General features: G+C 41.6%; 1 long non-coding RNA gene across 2 annotated transcripts in view; it reads right to left on the bottom strand.

Moving 5' to 3' along the window:
* LOC148188511 (uncharacterized) overlaps positions 1 to 25,879 on the bottom strand; it is a 73,825-nt gene that overhangs the window by 23,779 nt on the left and 24,167 nt on the right. For both annotated transcript variants that reach the window (XR_015777769.1, XR_015777768.1), the window contains exons 2-3: positions 580 to 717; positions 232 to 363 (exon numbers count right to left, since the gene is read on the bottom strand). This is a non-coding gene — a long non-coding RNA (uncharacterized LOC148188511). The remainder of the gene's footprint in view (positions 1 to 231; positions 364 to 579; positions 718 to 25,879) is intronic.

Genomic DNA, 25,879 nt, shown 5'->3' with positions numbered 1-25,879 from the left:
TGCAGGTGGAGTTAATGGAGGGACTTCTTTGGTTAAGGGCTAATATGAATCACCGATAATGTGTTCTAAATATGGACGGCCACGCTGTTGCTTCGGTTCAAACAACCTGGACTGATCCGTTTACACAACTGACAGATTGAGGTCATGGCACCAAACTAATACTTCTCATATCCTAATGGAAGTTTGCTACACATCTAAATCTCGTGTAGGAAATTAGATGAATCGAGTTACCTGGTTGCTTGTAAGAGGCGATATTTAGCGAGAAAGCCAAGCGTTTATCGCCGGCCCTGTGCGCATGTTGTGGTTAATTATTATTTCCACAGGAAATCCCAGCATCCAGCCACGACCCCTGACTGAAACACACTGACACGGAAACACGCACACGCACACACACACACACACACACACACACACACACAATATTGAATGCAGCTGCATCTCCCAGAGGGGAAAGGGTAATTTGTCCAGCTCAGAAATAAGGGTCTCTCCATTTCTCTCAGCAGGATGATGAAAAACATGAAACCGTGCTGCTAATGAAAAGAACACTCAGGATGTGTATTATTATTCCATCAGTCTCACCTAGTGAGCCCTGGCCCAGGTCCACGCCAGAGGAAGGGCCACGGCTTTTCCACCCTCTCCTTTCAGAGTGATCTCGTGGTAGGCTGCCACTCGCAGATTTCCTCTTCATTCATTCCACAGGAATTTGGCTGCCATTTCCTGAGCAGAGGAGAAGGTTTGACTGGCTTCGTGCAGGGCCAAGCTGGTATTTATCTAACCACACACTGGGCTTGATTCATGTGAAACAAGCACGCCCTGTAAACAGTCTCATTACTGAACTCCAACACTTCATTACTCAACAGGCCAAGTCACTGGCTGGAGAGGGAGCCTAAAATGGTGTAAAGCGCGGTTTGAACACATTTGCCTCAATACGTCCAAGAGAGTTCTGATGGATTTATCTCCGAGGTAATATGATCTTTACATCCGACTGATGTGGTTAACTCTGGCTGAATGATCTCTCAGAGAGCGAAGTTAAAAGTGGCTGCTGCATGACTCAGCCGCCGTGCTGACAACAGGATTTCACTGTGCAGCGTTTAGCTCAGATATTACTCTCTGGCACCAGCATTGGCTAAGGACAGACCAGCCTGAAGGGTGGCATCGCCCTGGTTCCCTCGACAAAAAGCCAATTTTGTATTACTGCAGCAAGTAAGCTCTGTGGCGAACAAAGGTTTATGACGCTTAATCGTTTTGTTCAGCAAGAAAATCTCAGTGAACGCCACTGTTATGATTTTGGAAGCCTAAATGCAGAAGTAAAACGCTAATGTTAGGCTATAAACAAAATACACCACAGTCACATGACTTTAACGTCACCATCACAACGAGGCTATAAAACCGTGTTCTGGAGTCACATTTGGCCACTTACTAATAACCACCTTTTTAAGGAAACGTAAAAGCTTCAGAATTCATGAGTGGGGTATTTACTGACATATTTTATGTCGCAGAACAAAACTTGAGAGTCTTTTAAGGTAGTGTTAACCACAGGCCTTATTCCTGGCTTCCAAGCAAAAACCCTTATAAACAACCCATTGACTGAGACGAAGGGAAGCAGGTGTACGAAAATGCTAAGACACCTCCAAGTTTTAGTAGTTAATAGCGAGGGACAAACATTTCAATCGTCCCATTTCAGTTGTGCCATGAATAACACATACATTTGTTGATTTAAAAGATGATTTTGCAAGTCAATAAAGTCACAGTTTGCTGTAACACTGTTGAAGTGTAATACTGTTAAAATACGTAATCAGACAGACAATCCTGTAAGTAACATCAAACTTTCTCTCTCACTGAAGCTATGATGCCTGTGTGTTTTTTATCGGCATGTACTCACACAAGTAACGGATCTTGCTCAATCTTTTGCATCCGGGAGTTGCCTGATAAAACACATCAGGTAAGATAACATTACAATTTGTGCATGAAACAAAGCTTATGCTTATCAAACAAAAAAGTGAGCATTTATTCCTTGCTACAGAGTCCAGGACGTCTAATTAGGGTCCTGTTCGGTCCACACCTGAAGCACTTACACCAGCACATTGTAACCTCCGACAAATCCACCCCTGCAGCAGTGCTAACCTTATACCCTCATTTACCTTCTGCAAGCACCGTCAACATGACAATTTGCAATACAACAAATCAATGTAATGTAATCTAATACTTACTTTGATTTAATTGTGTCAAAAACAGACATATTCATTGCCTCCTAACTGCATTACGTTTATCACAGCCGGAATCACACATTATTTGCTAATATCCTCTGTCATTTAATCTCTTGCATTTGCACAACAGGAATCTGGGAGGGAATCATTGCCCCTCTAAATCTATTTGTCGCACCGTTCAAACTCACAGTTCTCCTCACTGTGGGTCACCTGTAATTTGTAATGTTAAATAAAGGGCAATTCATTTCCTGCAGGGCTGAGCAGTAACGCAGACTAATACTGAATCAGCCACAGATTCAAATTCATTACACTCAAGGTGCCGAGCTGTTTTCTGTTCGTTCCTGTACGCAGACGTGAATATAACAGCGGCCTGAGAAGTTGTGACAGTGCGCACAAGAGTTACAGCAAAAGTCTTTACGTGAAGTCACAGGACGCAGTCAATTAAAGAGCAGAGACATGAACGTGTGCAAGACAGTATCTGTCAACAGTATTAGTATTTACAACTGCCTGTATTTATTACAGTTGTATTTTTGTCTCTGAAATTCACAGATGTACTTAATGACCGTGAACATTTTTCACTGTTACAGTAGAAGCCTTTATGTTGAGGTAAAGTGAATAATGGAGATGGACGAGACTTTTAAAAGCACGGAAAGACAGAGTGTAGGGAGACGCTACTGAGACAAACAAAGTGTCATCAGACTTTACAGTGGCTTCTATTGTGTTTCAGTAAGACTCAAGTACTGTACAAAAAAAAGTACTGCACTGAAGTAGAATTTTGAGGTACTTGTAGATTGCTTGACTTACCTACCTAAACACCAAAGAACATTTTAAAGGTAAATATTGTACTTTCAACCCCCTTTTACATTTTTTGGACAATGGTATTATTTTGGAGGGTAATATTTTTTAACAAATCTTAAAGAATTTTTAAAACAGTGTCTGCAGAACTGAACTTCTCCCATATGCCAAGCGTGTCGGAGAACCTCAGTGTCCGACGCAAATATGAATAAGAGTGAAAATGCAAATGTCTAGAGCCTGTGTTTCAGTTTGTCTTTTCTGGGCTACTGTAGAAACAACATGGCAGACTCTGTCTTTTTTAGATGTAAACGGCTGAGTCTAAGGTAATGAAAACACTTATTTTCAAGTGATAAGAAACTAATAAAACATAGCTATGAATAAAAAGTTTATTTCTGCCAATAGATGCCTCTAAATCCGACCAACTGGACTGTTAATACATCTGCAAAACAATCCAGTAAACAGCAACCATCCTGCTGCATGATGGGTACTTTTACTTATGATATTCATCAAACAGTTTGCCAGCAACATTTATGTACCTTTAGATAAGTAAGATTTCAAATGCCGAGCTTTCATTTTTTATGCAGGGGAATTACTACTTTCATCTAAGAGAAGAATCTAAAGACTTCTTCTTATTCACTGAGCTTTTGACACCTGTGTTTTTAGTTTGTTTGTTTTGTTTGTTTTTTCTGACACATTTGTATTTTGGGTTTAAGAAAATGAAATTTATCTATATATTAACAAAATCTCCTACTGTCGGTCTTATCCAAAAAGTCACAAAAACTAAATACAAGAAAGTAGCAGAAAACTTTAAATTTGATCAAATTAAAGACTTCCAGCAGAAAGCCACAAATTAATGAATACAAATTCACCAGACTGCAAGAAATCAGGTCTTTGGCGCTTTTCTAGCGGCGGTCCCACAAAACCCTCATTTCATTTGTGTTCCCCCGCAATAATGACACACAACCTACACCCTCAGATGCATGTACAGTTTTTGGGTCATTTTTTTTGATTCTCATGCATAAAGAGCTCCTTAAACTCACCCTCCCTCCTCACCACACATTCTCAGCTAAACTCTCGACTATTAAAATGAAATACATACACTATTTACAAAGACCGGCTGTGTATTTTTACATCTAGTTCAGTACAGTAGCAGAATATCTGAGCTGCGCCTCGGAGCGTCTTTGAGGAATGAGTGTCCAGTAGGATCTGGCCATAGTGCAAGCCCCGCCGCAGAGCAGGGACTGTGTGGCTGTCTGGCTGTATTCACCTGAGCCAAACAAATGGTTGTGTCAAGCTATCTCTGTTCATATACCCCTCTAGTCCAGAAAGCTCCATTTTTCAGCTGGAAGCGGCTGGCAAACGACTACGGAGGGAGGTGCGTGACCCTGATGACTTCAGTGGCACTGCAACCAACTGTGAGACAGAAATTGATTTTGAAAATACAGACCATGTGCCCGGAAACTGTTGGGTGTTTCCCAGGAGCTCTCTGATCTGATAAAAGACAACAAAATGTCGTTATCCCAAATAACAAAATATCTTGATACAAATATAGACTCCAGTAAACATCCTTGTATTTGGCTTCCAGGAGACAATAATCACTGGCCTCACATTACAGCGTAACATGAATATTTTCCACTGAGCAAAAACACGCAGTTTTTTAAAAGCAGCTCTAAGTGCTCCTGATGTGAAACTTCTTAAACTCAGACAGACATTGACCCTTCACTTGAGCAGGAGTGGAGGTTGGAGTCTATAAATGCTTGAGGCCGTGGAGCAACACTTGCCCGTGCCAAGGCAAACTACAGTGTTGCTTCTGTTAATGTAGCATAGAAATGATTATGACAGGCTTCATCAGTCCTTCTGATCTTGGAGAAAGGCTGCATTTAGTTTGGAGTGTCGAGCGGTTTGCTAAAAAATGTTCCCGTGTCTCCAGCTTTCTATTTGCAGCTGGGATCGCAGAGGCGTTTTCTGCCCCGTGTTTACAGTTCTGGTCCCGGCAAGAAGAGGCAGACAAGCAAGGAGGAGTGATGGGAGAACAAGTGGCTGTGTGGTTATGAGATGAACTGGGAGTGTGTTTGTGGGAAACACATGAAGACATCGAGGTTAATGTCAATACTCGACTGTTTCAACTGCAAAACTGTACAATATGCAATACTGACTTGAAGCATTCTGTATTTTTGCACAACAATAAACCGCCAGGTACTGTCCAATATTTCAACTGTACAATACCTATTCTTCTCCTGCACTTATGTTTTGCACTCTTGTAGTATGATGCACATATTTCTTGGATTTCTTGTGCACATATTTGCAGACGTTTCCATGCATTTCTTATATTTCTTGTGCACATATTTGGACATATTTCTTAGATTTCTTGTGCACATATTTGGACATAGTTTTTAATTATTTTGTGCACATATTTGTATATATTTCTTACATTTTGTATGCCCATATTTGGACATATTTCATAGATTCCTTGTCTACATATTTGGACATATTTCTTATATTTCTTTAGCATATATTTGGACATATTTTTTATATATCTTAGGCCCATATTTGTATATATTCCTTACATGTCTTGTGCATATATTTGTATATCTGTATATATATATATATTTCAGGCACATATTTGTATATATTTCTTACATTTCTTGTGCACACATTTATGTATATTCATACATTTCTTTATTGTACAAAACATGTCCCTTTGTATGTTTTTTTACATTTTCTTGGATTTTACATGTACATGTATATTGTGTTATACATTGCCTATTTCTTATTTTATTAAAAAAAAAAAAAGTTTTTCCTCTAAGTCTATACAACATAGGAGCAACTACAACATCTCCCAGTTTCTCTCCACTGATCAATAAAGTATTCTGAATTTGACACTATTTTGCTCATTACTGAACCACAATCACAATTTTTTTTGTGTTCAGATCCCCTTGTGCCCAGCCAGCAGGGGGAGCCGTTTCTGCAGGACTTCAGCTTCATTGTCATGTCCAGCCTCCTGTCTGGAGCCTGCTGCTCGGCTTCCCTGACAGCTTTAAATCACATGAATAGACTGAGAAAGAAAGCATCTGCATTCCACAAAAAGTTGTACTCTCCTGCTGCGGTCATGTTGAATGTTTCACGGCACGAAAGAGAACAGGGAAACCATTTATGATAGAAAGTTATGGGAACAGTTTTTACACAGACTGAAGTAGGGATTGTGACTTTGCAAAATAGTCAGCAAATGCAAGGATATTCATTATGGGATTACATTTTCTATTATGTGTGTTTTAACTATACTTTTATAATTTCATATTTATTAGTACTGTGTAAGTTAAAATGTTCCTTTAAACATATTAGTAGAGTAAAAAGACAAAACAAATACTGTGAAATTTGAATATTTTTCATTGTGTCTACTTTGAATCACTGTCTGTTTGTGGTGATATATGACACTGCAGCAATCAATGCTTTTAAACATGTGGAGAAAGCCTCGCAGTCCACCACAAGGTGGTGCTGTAAGAGGAGATTTGGATGTGTTAGCATCCATATGAAAGGCTGGATTTGTATTTATGCATTTATTCTGCTCTGTACACAGTGAAACGCATACTGTGTGCAACCTGATGTGTGTCTGATGCATATGAGGCCTGTGTTTATAACCATGTCATTCATTTGCTTCTTTAGCACAACCTTCTTCCTGCCCTCAAGAGTCTTCATGGAAAGAACAAAGGCAGACGAGCAGCCTGGTGTAGATTCATGTTTGTCTGATGAACAACAACAACAACAACATTTACTGCCTTTTTAAAGGACAGGATACACACAGCACAGGGAGAAAACAGTGAAACTGGGCTGGAATGGTGCTGGTGAACAATGCAGGAGGGCGGCTGCCAGGTTTTATGGTCTGGGATCCTGCTCCCAACCCCCACCAGCAGGTCCCTCTTCCTTCCTGCGATATACTGTAGTTTACACTTGAGCCACTATGAAGCACGTTTGCCGAAAGAAGCGAGGCAGAACAATGAAACAATGAGAGCGGACTGTAGAGAGAGGTGCCAGTGTAAAGCACCTTTTATCACCGTCACCATTAATTCAAACCCTACGTCCCTCACGTGTGTGAGCATGTGGTTTTATGTCATTTTTTAGATGTATAAACTTAATGAAAACCTTTTAATCCCTCACACCCAAAGACTGATTTATAAAGTGGCTCCATTTACTCCAACACTATGCTATTTTTTCTGCAGTGAACAGTCTTATGTCCCTTGCATCGATTTTTCTGCCTCAGTCCAAACTTCAGATTTCAAAGTAAAACATGCATGTGGATACACAATTAACTAAATAACATGAAAGAGTGATAAAGATTTGATTAATTTAAGCACATTTCCTGCTGAGATTTCTGGTTTTTAGAGCTGCAACAATCAGTCGACTGATTAATTAGTTGATTGATAATCTATTAATTGTTCAAAATTCTCTGCTTTTTTTTAATATTCTATTATATTTGTGCCTATCTTTGGCTTTTGGACTGAAAAAAAACAAGACATTTAAAGATGTTGCCTTGGACTTTGAGATCTTTTATCTGACAATTTATAGACCCGACAATTAATTAATTAATCAATAAAATAATCAGCAGATTAATATATAATGACAATTAGTTTTGAGTCTGGCAGAAAATCAAGTATTGTCATGCTAACAATTTTTAAAGCACTGTTCAGCATTAAAACATTAAAGCTTATAAAAACACAAATGTGATGCCGCAAAAAAACAACAAAAAAAAAACAACTGCCCAATAAAACGTCATCAAAACATCAGATCTGGCCCTGTGAGATAATGATGACAGTTGTGGCTCTTGTGGTCACAAACTGAGAAAAATCAAGGTTGACCATGTCTTTACTTACCACACACACACACACACACACACACACACACACACACACACACACACACACACACACACACACACACGGTGACAGGCTATGGAGGAACCTGTTTGTGACAGTGCCTTAACAGCTGGAACTGTGGTCATCCATCAGCATTGGGTTTGATATTAGGGCCGGCTCCCTGGTGGGTCATTGACACAGATGACAAACCTGTCTGAGGGAGTTATAGAGCTGCCAATCCCTCCACTACGTGCCACTTACTCAACTGACATTCGTCCAATCACAGGCCAGGGGCTAAATTGAACAACCCACTTCCAGTGGAGTCTAAGTACTGTCGCTGCTAATGGCATTTTCTACTAAAGCGATAACTCAAAAATGACATTTTTTTAAGCTTTTATACCCCGAAAACCTACAAGCTTAAACTTGTTTAGAGAATGTGAAACTGTGACTTGTGCACATTAACACTCCACGTCGCTGGTGAGAATACTGTGTGCTCCCCACAACACAAAACAATACACAGCCACACAGTCATTTACAACTCCAACTATATGACTGCAATAAAAAGCACGCCAAATGAGCCATTCTGGGAGCCCCAAGCCAGATGTTGAGTGAGTGGTGTGCGTAATAAGGCTTAATGAAGGGTTGGAGTTACCAAAGTGTCCAGGGAATGAGAGGGAATAAACACAACATAAACAAGTCCTAAAAATTAGACTTGCCAATCTGAAACATGTTGCTTGCAACCGTTCCAGATGAGATGGATGATTTTTTTTTTTTTTTACATGAACTTTGGGATCAGTTTTTATCAGTATTAACAAGTTATTTTCTGGCATGTTAAGTATCCTGGTATGTATTGTTCTGAGTCTTAAGCTCTGTGTAGGGTCTACTAGGGACCACCATGTTTTCAAGGTGACATTATCCACAATGAAAGGAGGCTTCCTGCACTGGGAGCCTCGCTGGTTTACAACTTCCTTCTTGTGGTGACAATCCTACCAAAATATGTGTCAGGCTGCTGAACAAGAGTGATGATGTCCTACACAGGTGGAAAAGTTGCACTCCTGAGACAAAGGGGTTTTTTTTAGACTACTGGGATGAATCCAAATGATGTACTATGATCAGGGATGTTGTAGATGGGGGAAACTGGGACTGATTATGCTGGGCCCTAATGTGAGAGGGGCCTTGCAAAAGCCTGGAGCAAAATTTTGTTTTTTGTTTGCACTTTTTTATTTCTAATTATTTAGTGCCACAACTAAACTAAAACTGGCTAAATAAATCGGGTGAATGACCAAACCCTGTACAAACAAAATAATGCAGGCTCTCTGGCTTTAATGTACAAAATTGCTTAGTGTGCCCCTGCACTGGGATTCATCCCCAAACGCAGTTATAGCACGGTGAGCAACTTTTCAAGGTGCATTTACAGTTGTGTGTCAGCTCTATGCAGAGCTTTTGCCATAGCGTACGCATGTGCCCCACACCATTGTGAGGATTTATACGTGTCCCTCTGCAGTTACAGCTCCAAAATGCTAGAGGGCCATTGAGTTTCTGTAAAGTGCTATGAAGTCTGACTGATTCAAAACACACCTGAAACACACAATAAACATGGCTTAATCGACACAATTCCAAACACAAGTACACAAATTGCCGTCATATAACGTGCAAGATACACAAACAAAACACTTTACCTTTAATGAACACATTTCCCCATGAATGCAAAAAGCTAATGTTATCAGCCCAAGCCTATGGCATTTTACATTGTATAAATTAGCCTAGTGGAGTTTGTGGAGTGGAGCTGATGGAGTCTTCCTACGCATACGAAGCCAGGAAAAATACTTACATTTATCAAAGGTAACATCGCAAATTTGGCTAAATTACAACTCACAACCATCACCAACAAATAAATTGTCTTATACTAGACGTGTTTTCCCCACATTTACAGCATGCTAACATTAGTAGCATAAGCCTATGACATTTTATATTGCGTGAATTAGCCTAGAGGCTAGCAGAGTTTTCTCTGCTCATTGGAAGCCAGGATAAATCACACACTGGACTTACAATGCAGTTGTGTGGGGGCTTTATCATCTTCACAATTTATTGTGACTTGTCTGTGATATAGAAAGACATAATAGCTTTGTTTCCACTGAGGAAAATTTTAGCAGCTTGAAAAAAATAAAGAGGGGGTCTGCGGTAGCGCGCAGTTACATTTGAACACACTAATGATGGCGCTCTGACAACAGGAAGCAGCGCACAGGCCAGAGTGTCAGATACATTTCTGGAGGAGTGCATGTCTGATCAGTTTGACACAGAAGAAGAAATCCCACTTTATGCTGCTGAAGCATCAACTAGTACTGTTGTGTCTTTTCAAAAGAAAAGCTATTAGCTGCTCTTCGCAAACTGGACTTTTTTGACTTGTAAAAAAAAATAATATAGAAAGACAGGAAGGAAAGGGGGGCAGAGACTGATTATGCATGGGGCCCAGAATTTTGTGCTACGTCTCTGACTGTGATCCTGCTCTCGATTAAAAGCACACAGCGCTCTCCATGTGCTCGTTTTAAGGCAGCTATTACTTTCGTTTGACGCTCAGAGGATGGTAATGCCGGACAATGCTGCAGATATTTTCACGTTACCTCTTACAAGCCAGAGGGGAGGTCACTGCCTCCTTCACACTGAGATAACATTTCCTTATCAGCTCTCTGTTGAAATGAAGTGTTTGATGTTTGTGTGCTGCAGAAAGGTGGTGGCAGTAAATCAAGTGTGCAGTGAAAGTTGCAGTAACTTATTCTTTATTAACCTCTCATTTGAACACACTAATGATGGCGCTCTGACAACAGGAAGCAGCGCACAGGCCAGAGTGTCAGATCCACATCGCCACGCAGTATTTCTGTGCGTCTTCAAAGACCAAACGAGAGAGGAAACAGCTGCGTCGACTCTAGCAGGGAGCCACACAACAAAATCTGCAGTTTAAGCTCTCATATTGAACCGAGCCTGATGTGGTCCGGCTCTGCGCAGGGCAGAGCAGTCACGTCTTTAAAGGACAGAGTTGTTCCTGAGAACTCATAACAAGACAAGACAAATTAAGGAAAGGTTAAGAGACACTGGTTGCAGCACAGAGGTCCACTCACTTAAAGTGATGCATTGCAAAATTGCTTTCCTATTGGGCAGAACATTTATTCTGTGCGACGGGTGTAGGCTTACTGTGTCAGCAAACAGGCTCAGTGCTTTGTGTGTAGGTGTTACCTGTATTACAGGGTGTTTTTCTTGCTGGAAGTTTTAATGGTTGTTCATTTCAGACTTGTGAAGTGGCTTAAGCTTTATCATTTCTTTATATGTGGCATAAAAGACACAAATGCATCAAGTCTTCAGAGACCTGGGAACATATTACACCACGTTTAATTTTATTGACTTTATTCAGCATTTTATTTTTAAGGTAGGTAATATTAGGTAATGGTTTTCTTGTTTAACCTCATTTTGTTTCCTGGATGAAATGATACACACAAGAAGGAAGATGTTTGCGCATGTTAGCTCACTTTCATATTAAATATACAGTCAGCAATTCTAATCCAAAGCATTTTTTTTTGTCAAATTCAGCAAATATCGCCACAAGATTGGCTCGCTGTGCGTTCTCTGTGTGAAAGCAATTTAAAAGTCAGTGACTTAAGTCCAGAAGCTGAGCAGGAACTCGTGGAAGGAGTCAGTGGGAGAAATACTACTGCACATATTCAGTGGGCCACATACTGCAAAAGTAAACCCGGACGCTGGGGAACATTTTTGTTGCACGCGCTGGGCGAGCAATTCAATAGGACTGAATAAGCACCATCTTCGCATCCGTATCTAGGTAGTATTATACATTTATGACCAGAATACACACCACGACTCGAGCCAATAAGCACCAGGGGGCATTCCTACTCATGCGCAGGACAGGGGGAAGGTCATGGATGTATACAGAGAGAGGCAGTGGAATTGAGAAGGACAGAGAATGATGGAAGGGATGTACTTGTTTGGATTTTGAGTTCAAATATCATGTTTTGCTCTACAAAAATTGCTGACTTCAAATTAAAGTAACTAAGAAAATTAAGTTTAACTGCTCAAAGGGTTATAATTTAAGGATTAGTTCATATGTCATAAACCAAATATTGAGCCGTTGCACACACTGTGCTTAAACACGTTACAATGACCACAAGACAGTAACTGAGATCTGTGAATACTCTGCTGATATATTTGTGTTTGGCAATGTGAAACTGGAACAATATATTTATAAACATAGTTTATAAAAAGTACATATTGACAGTTAGATGCCAGTTTTTTGGTATCTATAAAAATACAACTAAATATATGACAAATACATGTTTAAAACTGTTTAGAGATGTAGTTTAATGTATTTTACTAGCAAGAGGTCTGTAGAAATGTTTGGCAAAAGAGTTCAGCCTAGTACTGTATTTACTATATAATTGACTTTTTGATAAGACTGATAAACATTTTTATTTTATCGATTTGTAAACGTGTTAAGATTTCAAGGAGACAGAGAAGACATGTCCCCCTCAATATTTAGAACACAGAGGTAGCATAGGACTATTACCTTGACAAAATCAAAGGCATTTTCACCACAAATTGATGCGGAAAACTAAAAATTGGTGCATTAAAAAAATCATCAGAAGGCAGAAAATTAAGTGTTTTATGCTCAAAATTTTCTAGCAGAGGAATTGCAGACCCTCCATTTCTTATGTGTCCCCCCTAAAACCTACACCCTTGTTTGTGATGTGCAATGTAAAACAAACATGTAACTATTTAATGTTGTCTACCAGAGGTGTCTTAAGGCTGATCTGCAGTCTGTTGGGAGGTCACAGCTAAGACGCAGACACAATAACAGAACAGAATGAAACAAACTAGACAGGGGACATAATACAAAGTTACACACACCCACCATGTCTGCAATACGCATATGTTAGACAAATTAAAAGCAAATATATTTATAGGCCTATACACAGCAAAACTAGTTAAATTTCAGTGGTTAAATGTTAGCTTTTAACAGACTTTTCTGTTCAAAAATAAGCCTCAAAGCCACTGGTAGAAAATGAAACTCCTTACTGTGTGTTTAAGTTCCACTGTAACACACACGTCATTACAAACTGCTGCAGACTGAGCCGCCTCTGTCTCAATGGTCCCATGCAAATGTGGCCGATCAAGCGGCTGGGTGTGAAGTGACCAATGCTGTGCCAGAGAGATAAGCCAGAGCTGGAAGTCAGGCCTGTCCAGTTGGCCAGGTCAAGACATCTGAGTGAGACACACAGCAAATGGCACACTATCTGTCTCGCGTTACCACTGTCAGCGTGGAGGCCGAGGAGCTTTTCACCGACACCAATGCCAATTTCTGTGGGGCTCCACAAATACACACACACACACACACACACGCAGGAACAGCATGCAGGAAGTACCTCATCACCACACTGTTTCTATTTCCCAGAGCGGCAGCCAAATGCTGGAGCGACAACAATGTTTTCCCATCCTGAATGAACTAATCATTGATAGTGAATAAAATATCTCTCCCTCTAAACACACACACACACACACACACACACACACACACACACACACACACACACACACACACACACACACACACACACAGAGAAACAAATTGATTGCTGTGTGAAAATTTCACACCACCAAATAGGGGTTGTTTGAGTTTGTCAGACACACTGGTGTCCTGTCTGCAGTGCTGCTTCTTCTTCACTTACACATGTGTATGAAGTTATAAAACAAACCATAAAACTGATAAATCAAACAGTCGTACAGCCAGTTTCTGTAAGCTGCCTCTTTCCCCAACATAAACCACAGTATGTCACTAATGCGTCGGTCAGAGCTGAAAGCACTGCCAGGATTTTTAGTAGCCTTGTAAATATTAAAGTCTGCTTGTAAAGTTTCATAAAGTGCTGAAATCTCTAACAGCTAATTTCTTTTAGTGTCAGTCTGCGAAAAAAATCACTAAGCTGTCGATGTGAAATCCTGCGCGGATTGACAAGTCGTCTTATGACTGTGTTCAAAGAGTTTAACTGTAGGCTGTGGTTCCTGCACTGGCTGGCCGGTGGTGGTGGGTGTTAAAGGAGGCGGGGGTTTGGGTGTGTGTGTGCGGACTGACACTGTGAGTTACCACTAGAGGGCAAAGCAGCTCCAAAAATCTCTCAAGACTGAGCCACCCTCAGTTTGTTTGTGACTGCTGAGATATTGGAGATGAAAAAAGACTATGTTTGGCAGATCATTCATTCACGAGGGTGTAAATTACTAATTACAACATGTAATATAGAACACATAAATCCTCGATATAATGAATGTTTGTTGCAGAAAACAAGCCCAGGCATTTTCCTCAATGAGACCTTTACATCAAACTAGTGTGATGGCTCATTTTTAGGGAGGAATAATCCCCTTTTTTATTTTAAATTATATATAACTGCCTGTTTGTAACACACCCTGCTGTTGCGTAGGTCATAGGTCAGCGCACCCTCTCACTCTTTGGTTCGTGATCTTTGTTGAAGTTGAAAGAAAACAGGATTGCGGACCTATAAATAAGACAACATATATCCTTCATAGACACAGAAGGTGCTGAGATGTATTGTATTAAGTGCTTCCTGTCATGGAGGGATGTGCCGTGGCTGCTGTGGAGCTGGGTCCACTGGTCTGCAGCTGCTCCTCTGTTGTGTGCTGCTCCCCTTGGCTGTGCTGTGCTCCAGAGAGCGCCGCTCTGCTCCTGTGAGTCTGGGCCTCAGGCCCCACAGCCACCTGGGCCACAGGGAGAAGGAATGCGCTGACTTAATGATGTACCGTAAATCAAGACGAGCCACACAGCGATCCCGGCGCTGCCATTGGACGACATCGTTCCTCCAAAAGCCCAGCCCACTTTGAACTCGAGCCCCTGTACAAAAGGCATGTGGAATCCCAGTATGTGGATCCACTCACAATCACTATGCATGGGGACATGTTCTGCACGGCTACGCTCTCAGTTGTTCCACTTCTCCAGTCACCTCTGCAGAGGTCGAGGAGGTCTCAGTGAGGCAAGACAGAGAGCAGGAGGGTTGAAACTGAGTGCGAGGAGCTCTACCCCCTCAAGGCTGATGGGAAACTAGTTGGGGGCACGGAGGGGCTGAGCACTGAGGCAGACTGCCATAAGTGATTGCAGCTGCTGCTCAGGCCTTGAAGTTGACTACAATAACATCCAGCCAAGTCAGGCAGATGACAAGGTGTGAGGGAGCTTGTTTGTTTTAATCCTGCTGTAGGTGCCAATTCAAAAGCGAGACACTGCGGGTAAACACAACAACAGAGGTGCAATCCACAGCGTATTTGTAAAAAGTTAGTGATTCATGATAACTGTGATTTTTAATGGCACTGAGTCATGAATCAAGTCTATGGATGAGTTCATGCTCTCATGAAGGATTTTATTCAAAATCAGGATTTCTCACTGTTATTGTGGAGCATGTTTGGTGTTGCACATTTGCAGCAGCTGTGAATATACAGAAATTGTTGATGTTATCTCTTTGTGTTGCACATACAGGGACACGGGTTCAGTTTCAGCACAGGGGGGACATATTAAACAGGGGGTTTGGCGCCAGAAGATTTTTAGCATCAACTGATGAATTTCCTGCAATCAGGTGAAATTTTGGGCATCAATTTGTGCTTTATCTGCAGAAGATTATGGTGTTTCATCAAACTAAAAGTCCTATGTTACTTTAATGTTTTTATATTTGGGGGGAGGAATGCACTTAATATTAATATTGAGGGGGGCATGTCTTCTACATCCTCCTGAAATCTACACCTTTGTTCACAAATAAAATAAAACAGAATTTCAATTAGTCTTAACAATTTAGGTATGAAGAACATACAGCACTAGGCTGAACTATTTTTTAAATACACTCAAAATATAATATAAATGCTTGATTACAGTTGTAATATAATATTTCATTAACCCTTAAATGCATGGATATTTGCATATTTTATAATTATTGAGAGGGGCATGTCCCCCGCACCTGCCCCACAATCTACACCTGTGTGCACATGCATCACATTTTATATTCAGACTTTGTCATCCTGTCAGTGTCTCTCCAGTTTTGATGCATCACTATTCTAAATTCTGAATTATGAATTCAACTCACAGATGGCATAAATTGCATAGATGATGCAACTCACACAAAATTATTTTAATAAACTGTGCAGAGCTCCTGTTTCTTCAGTCTAGTCCAGCTGAATGGAGGTGTTCAGAGCTGCACAGTAGCTGCAGCGCAGTGAGGTTGGTGGTGAAAGACGCTTCATTTTTCTCCCCAGGACTAACTTCTCCATGCAGTGTGGGACAGGACTAATGACAGTCATGTTAATGATGTTGACACTCCCACCAGCGCCAGCCAGCGTACAGTAATGAGGGGAAGTAAATAGCAGGTAGCTGACAACACGGCTGCTTCCGCTGCCACACAACTAATGATCCCTTTCACACCCCCTGAACATACTTTGTAAAGATGACAGCACACAGTTTAGGAGGGTAAATCCTGCCTTTCTTACACCTTCACTCCACCTGTCAGTGGAGAACACCTCTGTTAAAACACGATACGCCATCACATCTACATCTGTAGTGTCCTCCCAGACTCCACAGATCCCAACGGAGGAAAAAAATCTCTTATAAACTTGATCTGCAGCCATGTGGAGGCCTGATCTTTCATTGAGGATTAGTTCTGCTTATCCTGTAAAGCCCAGTGGGCAGAGCATGGCATTAACACTGCAGGGTTACAGATTGTATTACCACTGTATCACTCCTGGTTAAAGGAGCACTGCTATGATCCTATAAAGGACGCACATGTGCAATCATTAAGGAGCTTAAGATAAAATTTAGTATTGGACTATATCAAAACTTCAAACTAAGGGACATTTTTTATGCATATTATGTTAAAACCACATCTGCTGCCCAGCATGTCACTGAACTTGATAGCATCATACATCTGGATCAGGATCAGAAACACTCCAGAACATGTACAGTAAGATATCAGGCTGCTGAGTGGAAAAATTAAACAAAGCCGAAGTAATCTGATACCACGGAGAGAGAGAGAGAGAAGGAAAGAAAGGAAAGAAAAATGAGTGGTGTGAGTCTTTTGGTTTACCTGCTGTGCTCCTCTCATATGTGAAGCTATGTGTCTGCGTGACCCCGCTCTGAACTCCAAAGTGAAAAATTCATTCACCTCAGGAGCGTCTGTACAGCATGTGAAGATTGATGCGTGTGGCAGAACACATGAGTAATGATGTCAACAGTCATCTCGGCAGTGGCAGCCATTATTATCATCTCTAGCATGAAATGACACGGGGCCTAATCTGATCCCTAAACAACCCATCGCAGCAAACCCGGAGCACCGTGCCATGCTCTGGGCTCACGGAAAATAATTTACATACTGAAATCAGTGGGACTGTGAGATCTGCAGTATTAATGGCTTCCCCAAACGAAAATGATCTCCATGTTACAGCAGCATATCTCATGTAAAGGACATGGTGGATGTTCTGCCTAGCAGCATGTGATATCTCATGTGATGAGCATCAGCCCCATTTGCCAGTGGTCGTGCCTGAAGCCACAGAGCATAGGAAAATGCATGAATCTGGCCCAGCAGCTGAGGTCCTGAAAGCTGCACAGTGACACTCACTATAAGCAGACATCATTGATCACTGTGTGAAAACACAACGGGCCTCATTTTTAAAAATGTTTTTAAATGTATGCAGATGGATTTTATTCATTTGACAATATGTCATGTAGAAAATGTAATCCAATGGTTGATTTTAATTAATATTAGGTGTTGTAATACTGTTAGTTTTTTATGTTACCCAATATTTTCGGCTCAATGCTGTGGAGTAAACGAATGACCACACACACTGTCAGAGTTGAAGTATTTCCCAAAACCTCATTCTCACATTGTGGCCAGGTTTTGTTTGTTTGGTTTGTGCGTGTGTTTGTGTCTGACTGAGACAGACAGACAGATTTACCGAGGGGGGGTGTATGGACGAGATGTGGGGTGGAGTTTCCATCAACACAGTGTCTGTAGAGGCACAAGGACTCTCTGACCCTCCTGTGAACTTGTGGGGGGGTTGCAGAGGCCACCGGAGGGGCCAAAGGTCAGCATTCATGCTCATCGCAAACAATGCACAGCTTTGCCCACAGCACAGAGCGAAGACAGTCACCACAGGCTGCTCATATGAGCCAGAATGGAATTACACTGAACATGCTCACTTTCTTTTTTAATTCTTTGAGTACTTGTAGATTTCTCACTTTTTCCCCCCCAAAAAAGAAACTCACTTGTATTTTTTGTATGCTTCATACAGAAGTAAGTTTGATTTGTTTTACAGTGTATGTAGCACACATAGTATAGATATAAATACTCCAGTAGTAAGAGTAGAAAGGAATGAGTCCTAAAACCTGTTAATGAGTTAGCATTTTAGCACTACCGGTACCCTCGTATGAATGGGTTTTTTGGTAAGATGCCTGAAATAAAGTCAGTGGTTAGCACAAGCTTAAGAGACTTACATGTTTTGCTCTAAGACATAAAATGCATCAGGAAACACCCCACTCATGAATTTTGAAGCTTTAACGGGTCTTAAGGGTGGTCGCTAATAAGTGGCTAAATGTGACTTCAGAACGTCATCATGCTGAACACGACTTTACAGCCTCGTGGTGCCAACGTTCAGCCATGCAACCGTGGTGTGGTTTGTTTTTAGCCTGACATTAGCATTTTACTTCCGGCTGGTATTTAGCCTTCAAAAATCATAAAAGGGTTGTTTGTGAAGATTATCTTACTGAACAATCGTGCAAGTGTCAACCACCTTTGTTTGCCACAGACCTAATTTTCTGCCATGATGCAAAATCCAATTGAGAAAAAGTCCTTTTGCTGCAGAAACCAGGGCGATGTTGAATTCCATGTCAGCCTAACAAAAGCCGTCATCCCTGCAGCACTCTAAAGACAACCATCCCACCGTCAGTATGACTCTTGACAACAAGCGAGTGAGACTCACAACAGTTCCTCAATAAGGCAGAGTTGCAGCAAGAGACTCACTATTTCCACACATATGTGTTTGCACAGCTATTTGCTCAACACAAAAGTCATGTGTATTAGATTTGATTCAACATTATTGTCTTTGCACACAGCTAGTGTCAGTATACATATGCATTTATATAGAAAAGAAATGCAGAATGAACAGCAAATAGATATGATAATTATAGAAGGAATGGATGTCACAGTGAAATGTACAAAATAAACAAAGCCATGTACAAAAGTACAAATAAAAATTGATGTAGCTATGACATGTATGATACGGTATACAGTGTTGTAATGTATATGTTTTATTTAGATTTCGGATGCTATTACACTGATTTGTGTTTGATTTTACAGTTTTTAATGTATTTAATTTTAAATCTTTTTTATAAATTCTTTACACTGTTTTATTTGCTGCAATAATATGCAAATTTTACCTAAAAATAATACATTGATATACTCAGCCTAGATGGACTGCATCATTGGATGTATTTAGTGTGTACTGCTTGAGATCATATTGAAATACTAAAAAAAAAACATTTGTGAGTTAATTCAGCTAACATCTTATTTTAAATATATCCACTTCAGTATAAAAATGAATATAAAAAAACATGAATTGTTTGTTGTGTACACATTTCTGATTGTATAAAGAATATTGAGGTTACATAGCATGTCAGCATGTGTGTTCTCCATCTTTTACATGTTTGAGCACACCTTGCATCCCTGCACAGAGAATTATCACAGCACCAATAAATCACTGCATGGTCATGTAAATGTTAAAGAGTGATCCAAACATAGTCTGTGCTGGTGGGTGGTAAATTGTTATGTCAGCACAGAGCATTGCTGAGAAAGGAGTGCAGAGATGTCCATTTTGCCCTTGTGGCAACATGTGCACCTGCTCTGCAGTCGCCAGCTCTGAAATGTGAGGGATCTGGAGCCGGTAACTAACAGAGGAGAGGAGGAACATCAGGCTCAGCGCCATGTCTGCTGCCGTGCTGGAGTGAGCCGACATGGAGAGACAGAAGGACGCCAAAGGGATGTGTCTGTTGCGGAACGATAGGAGTGACTAGCTCAGCTTTGCATGGCCCAGTCATATGTCCCCCCTGCGTCCCCCTGAGGCCCTGCGAAATGCTGAGCAGCAGGAAACCAGCGCACCAGAACAGACAGGCCCAGCGGTGCACCCACTCCACAACAACACAACAACATATCCCGCCATCACAGCCGTTCCTGGCATGTGCACATATGAACATCTGCACGTACAAGCACATGCGGAAACTTCCCGGCTGGTTGCTGCAAAAACCCCACAATTCATATTAGGTGCAACTGTATCTCTCAAAAAGAAACCCACTAAGTTGCAGTTATTTGTGGGTGTTTTCATTCTATTGCAGCAACCTTCTTCTTCTTACAGAAGAATTTCATTGATATAAAGAACGCCCCCACATAAAACTAGGCCATTTCTGCAGCAGAAAGATGCAAATAGTTATGAAATTGGCACTACATGATGAGAGAAAAGAGAGAAAACTGACACTTTTGCTCAAGAGGTAGAAAACCTACAGCTACCAGACTGCTGAGTGCCCGGTGGTGGGCGACATAACGTGAAATGGTCCGTGTGAAACGACAGTGACCAGCTAGTTCGCGTATTACAGTTAAACGGTAAGCTAAAACGTGTTTCTGAAAATGTTTGAGATGAAAACAATGCAACTCAGTAACACAATCTTGATTCATATTTGATCAACGCTGCTTAGTTTTACCCTTTGATGTCCTTTTTGTTGGCCTTTGTTTTCCCTGTGCAAGAAGCAGTGTGGCACCCACCTCCTGTTACCAAACTCTCACCATTACAGCAAAACAGGGCGTTAAAATATGTTTCTGAAAACATTTCAGGGGAGAAATAGGCAGTGCAGTAACACAATCTTGATTTATACTCGATAACCACTTCTTTTACTGATTGATCGGATTTCAGTCCGAGTTTAAGAGAGAGAGAAAGAGAGAAGAGCGGGTGTGTCTCTTGATCAGCTGTTCACTCTTTGAGGCAGTAGCTGGTGGTGGGCAATAAGAAAATGCTTAAGTACAGCCTATAGTTCCAGCAACAGCCCCAAGAGCCAGCGAAACTCCTCCAAATGACGTAAACTAGGTCACCTAAATTATGTCATTTGGTCGCTGCGGGTGAGGAGGGTCGTCTAAACTGGTTAGATGCAGTAAAATCTACTTCAGTTCACCTGCACATACCACCCGCATTGTTTTGATACAAAGCTGGTTGAAAATCTGGGAAATATCCCTTTAAACACATTTTCCATAATGTGCATTAAAAGCAGCTCAGGCTTGTATTCCTCCTGTAAGCCACTAGGGGGTAAAGCTCCCCACACTAAATGACTGCTGATGTATGCAGCAGGTCTAACTGCAACTAACCCTGATCCCCAGGACCAGACCTCCCTCTGCTCTGTTATCCAGCGGCCTAAATGAACCAGTCCACCTCCGCCAGATTATCATGATGTAAGGCTCTCCTAATTGGATTCTCTGCAGAGTAAGGACTTGCTATTGTAATGCGTTATCTATTCTCTTGATTTCTTCTCGCAGCATCTGGGAGATGTTGTCATTCCAATGATAAACACCATTTTCACTTGAGCCTTTATTACTAGACACCGTGCGCAAGAAATGGAGATAAATGAGCGTGAATCCCCGAGCTCTGATATGCTACTATAAGCTTTCACCTCCCGTATACCCCGACACTCTGCCAGCGGCCTCGCCTCCACACGGGAGATGCACCACCTAACAAATGACCAGCAGGATTACATACTTTGAGCAGGAGGGAAAATTGTTTTGTAACCACACATTGAGGAAACACTCTTCAAGGAAAAATACATTTGCTGTTTGACTATTTGGCCTCCCTTATCCTTATCTAAACCTTAGACAGATTGCTCAGCACCCCTTGCTCATTTCTTTACTCATATATTATAATATGGTCAGCGATTTGGCTCTATGACATGTGTATGAAAGAGGATATTCATCTTGAAGTCCGGTAATATGATGAACCGATGCTCCCGCAGCTTTTTAGGAGCTACATTTTTGAGCAGGACATTGATGCAGTGTGGGAGATATGAGGAAACATAAAGGGACCCTGTGCGACCTTCAGTGTGAGTGATTGTATTTGAATAAGCTTCACATCTGTTTTTGTGGGCTGGAATGTCAGAATAACATTCGCTAATGTCCCGGTGTGACCCAGTGCCCTCCTGACTCACAAGCGTCCTGTAGATGTTTGACAGCGACATACTGTAGGAAACCGCCTCACAGCATGCAAAATGACTGTCCACCGCCACCGTGAAAATAATCTTTTTACATCGCAAGTCATATCGGAATCTAATAAGAGCAGCAATATTTGGCCCACCTTAACCCGGTGGTGAACTCTATAGTTAATACGCAGCGGTTATTATTTTACCATCAATCAACGGCGAGGCAGGCAGGGTGCTCTCTCACCTCACAGCACTGCCTTTGCAATCTAATTGTGCACGAGCTTCATCAGTTTCCAGAACAATCAATTCCTCCTCTAGCTTGATGCAGGCAGCCGTGCCCCGGACCACTACACAGCCTTTAATATGAGCTCCATCGTCCAGGCCCCCTAACCAGAGAGCCAGGAGGCAGCTTTGTTGGCCTGACGGGGCCCTGGCTCCAAACCTGTGTTCCATCATGGTTTTTTGTGGTATCCCTCCTGACAGGTCGAGTCTCTCTGTGTAGCTTTGAAAATCAAGATGTGGCGAGAATGTGATGAGACCCTTGAGGAAGTGGCTGAACTTTTGAACCTGCGAGCTGGGGACAGTCGGGGCTACGCAGACAATATTAAGTGGCCTACTGCCTCAGAGCTGTCACTAATGGGGTAAACATTGACATACGAGCGCAGTCTCAAACAACCATTCATCTGAGCAACTTCGCTAACCTTGAGAGGAGGCAACATCCTCCTGACTGTGACAATTCAAAACAAATAGAGAATGCATTATTTTCATAAACACATTTCAAAGAGGAATCACGCTTGACTAAGATGCATGAGCCCCGACAACACACAGTGTGTTCCTCCTCCAGAGCTGCACTGTAAAACTTAGAAGTGTATTATGATATTGTATTTATTACAGTACAATAAGTGCACACCTGTCTAATAAGGAACTCATTTGTATTTCAGTAACAAACTTTTCCCTCCTGTTTTTTTTATGGATGTGCTTGTCAGGAAAAAGGTTTGTATTCATTTATTTTGCTAATTCATGCAAGAATCTCATGATAATGACACGAGATGTAATGAAGTAACCCTGTGATGTGTATCAGAACCCTAAAATGTTGCCTTTGGGTTTGGCACAGTGCGGTAAACTTATTTGTTATACGTGTGTCATTGCTGAAGATGAAGACATATGGCTCTTTTAAAGCTGCTAACAATACCAATCAATAATCATAAATGTCTCGGTATTGTCATATTTCATAAATCAGCGCCATTGTTTCGGGATGACAGTGATCATTCTCTACAGAGTCGCAGCAGGAGTGCATGCAAATAATCCTTATCTTGATCACAGTCGTCTGTGCTGACCACACTGACATCGATTATTTTATGAGGTCTAATAGTCCTGTAATCCTGTAGGTAAGATTTAAGTACTTGCGAGCTTTAGATGTGAATCAATTGGATGAAATAATCCTTCACTGCTTGTGACAGGAACAGTAAAGAGGCTCACACTGAGTCTGAGACACATTTCAGATTTACATGCATGTTAGAAACATTTTCAACCTGTTCTGCTCATCTATTCAGTCCCTCATGGTTAACCCAACACCAATCCAACATCCCATAAGTGTTTTTTTTTATTCAGGCTACTTAGACCAACTTGTCTGCATGTCGAGGAGTTACTATTTAGCAGTAGATTTATGTTTAAGAGCACAGCGGGATAACCTGCTTGGCAAACTGTGCTGGTCCACAGCCAAAGCTATCTGTAACACACAGTTTGAATCAGAGGAGCGGGCTGAGCTGGAAAAAAACAAGCCAGTGATGTCACAGAGCATGCATTTTTTTGTACTAAATAAAGGAAATGCTCACACGGACGCAAACCGGCCCCCATGAAAGGCGGCGCTTCCTCTTAAACACAGAAGGTGATGATGGACGAAAGTGAAAATGAATAGGCCTGTCGTAAACACGCAGCACCTCACGGACACATTCATACACCAAAAATAACACAGAGGCTCTTCCTCGTGCAGCCGCGCAGAGCACAATTGAGAGTGATGTGTGCTGCAGTCAGGCAAAGGTTGAAGTACGTGGGAAAAAGCACAGGCACATAACCGCCGAGAGGCATTCAGCAGGAGGACGATCCGTCACTGGACTTTTTGCAGGGCTGTGACAGAGCGGCTAAAAATGACAATGTAATAGCTGGGATGACATTTTGTTTAAAAACCTGATGACAGAATGATCCCATGTCTCTGTAACTGTAGCTGCCGCCGGTCCAGGAGTCAGCCATTATTCTCTACTTAGCCACTGTCTGTCTTGGTGGTCACCGTGAGTGCGGCTTGTAATGGGCTATGATGAGTTTGTATGACTTATGATAGGATCTCCCATGTCAGCCCATGTCATGCAAATATTTATGTCAAGTAGGGAGCACTTGAGTATGCGAGCACATGCTCTGATAGATGTGAATTCCCCGTTGGCGCTGGGATGATAGAACGTTTCTGAGGCAGTGGCCTACTTCCTCTCCCACTCCCCAGGCCTGGCCACCAGCGCCGTGCCAGGGCACTGCCCCCTCTTCCTCTGAGAGATCCTGTGATTGAGAGCGTTGAACATGGTGTTTACTTTGGCCGCACCTCAGAGAGAGGCAGATGGAGGGAGAGATGAGGGCAGAGAAAGACAGATAAAAGTCGGAGGGAGAGACGAGCAGCAGCAATCTCAACATCTCATTTCTCAACAGGCAACAATCACTGTCTCCTCTGTGCTTATTTAAGCCTCCGTGTTGTTGCAAAACCACATTCAAACAGCAGGCAAGTGGCCAAAAACATTCAGACATAATATGATATAATGTCTTCAAACACAGCTGGTTTGTGGGACCGTATGAGTCAGCTTTTATTTACTCTGCGTTGTAAGCAGCGTTTAAAGGGAGTAATTTGAAGTGTGAGAGCTGATAAATACTAGTTGCGTCCCCCCATTGTGAGGGAGCGGTCTAAGTGGTGAACTCTCTCTTTCATCCTCTTCCATTGCCTGTGGCTTTCTCAAGCGTCAACATTCTTCCACTTATCTTTATGGCCATTAGCGCTGTCAGCTTCCCTGCGTCTCTGCTCAGGCTCACTGTGAAGCCCCTCGTCGAAATTCCATGAATATCAGTTGACAAGCGGGATGCCTCAAAACGTAAGTTGCAAACAAATTGAGTTATTTGTGTTTCTCGAGGAGGAAACAATGAAGGACACGATCTGGAGAGAGAAGTGTGCTGGCCATTGGTTACACCTCCGGCCTGGTCGCAAACGCACAAACAAACGTTACAGCCAGAGCTAGAGCGTAAAGTAAAGTGGCCTCTCAGTGTTTTAGTGAGGGAAAGCATGAGGTGATGGTGTGGGGTTCTTCAATGTGATGATACATGTGATAACTAACTCTGCGTATGCTCTGCGGGGGATATTATGGCAGGGCTGGAGCGCATGTCATTATTTTTATTTCTTTTTTTTTTTACATTTAAACTTCTGATGAGGTTTTCTAATGACGCTTTGAATGTCATATTTTATGACGTCATCACCCTCAAAATAAGAATAAAAAAATCTGTGAAAACAAAATACTCAATTTGAATTCAGTGTTTCATCTGATTACATTTGTACTTTTTTTAATAAATTAAGTTTATTTAATGGATATAAGTCATTGTGCTAAGGGCAGGGGCTGTAACCTTGGTAACAATGTTGAAATGTTTGGATCATATGAGTCGGAAACAATCCTACGCAGCCATCACTGGAATCTAATTCTACAAATAGCATAATACTAATATTATTAGTGCAG

This window comes from Plectropomus leopardus, chromosome 10, assembly GCF_026936395.1.
Source record: "Plectropomus leopardus strain MGB_pleo_1.0 chromosome 10, ASM2693639v1, whole genome shotgun sequence".
Classification (NCBI taxonomy): domain Eukaryota; kingdom Metazoa; phylum Chordata; class Actinopteri; order Perciformes; family Serranidae; genus Plectropomus; species Plectropomus leopardus.
This window is presented reverse-complemented; position numbering and strand designations above follow the sequence as displayed.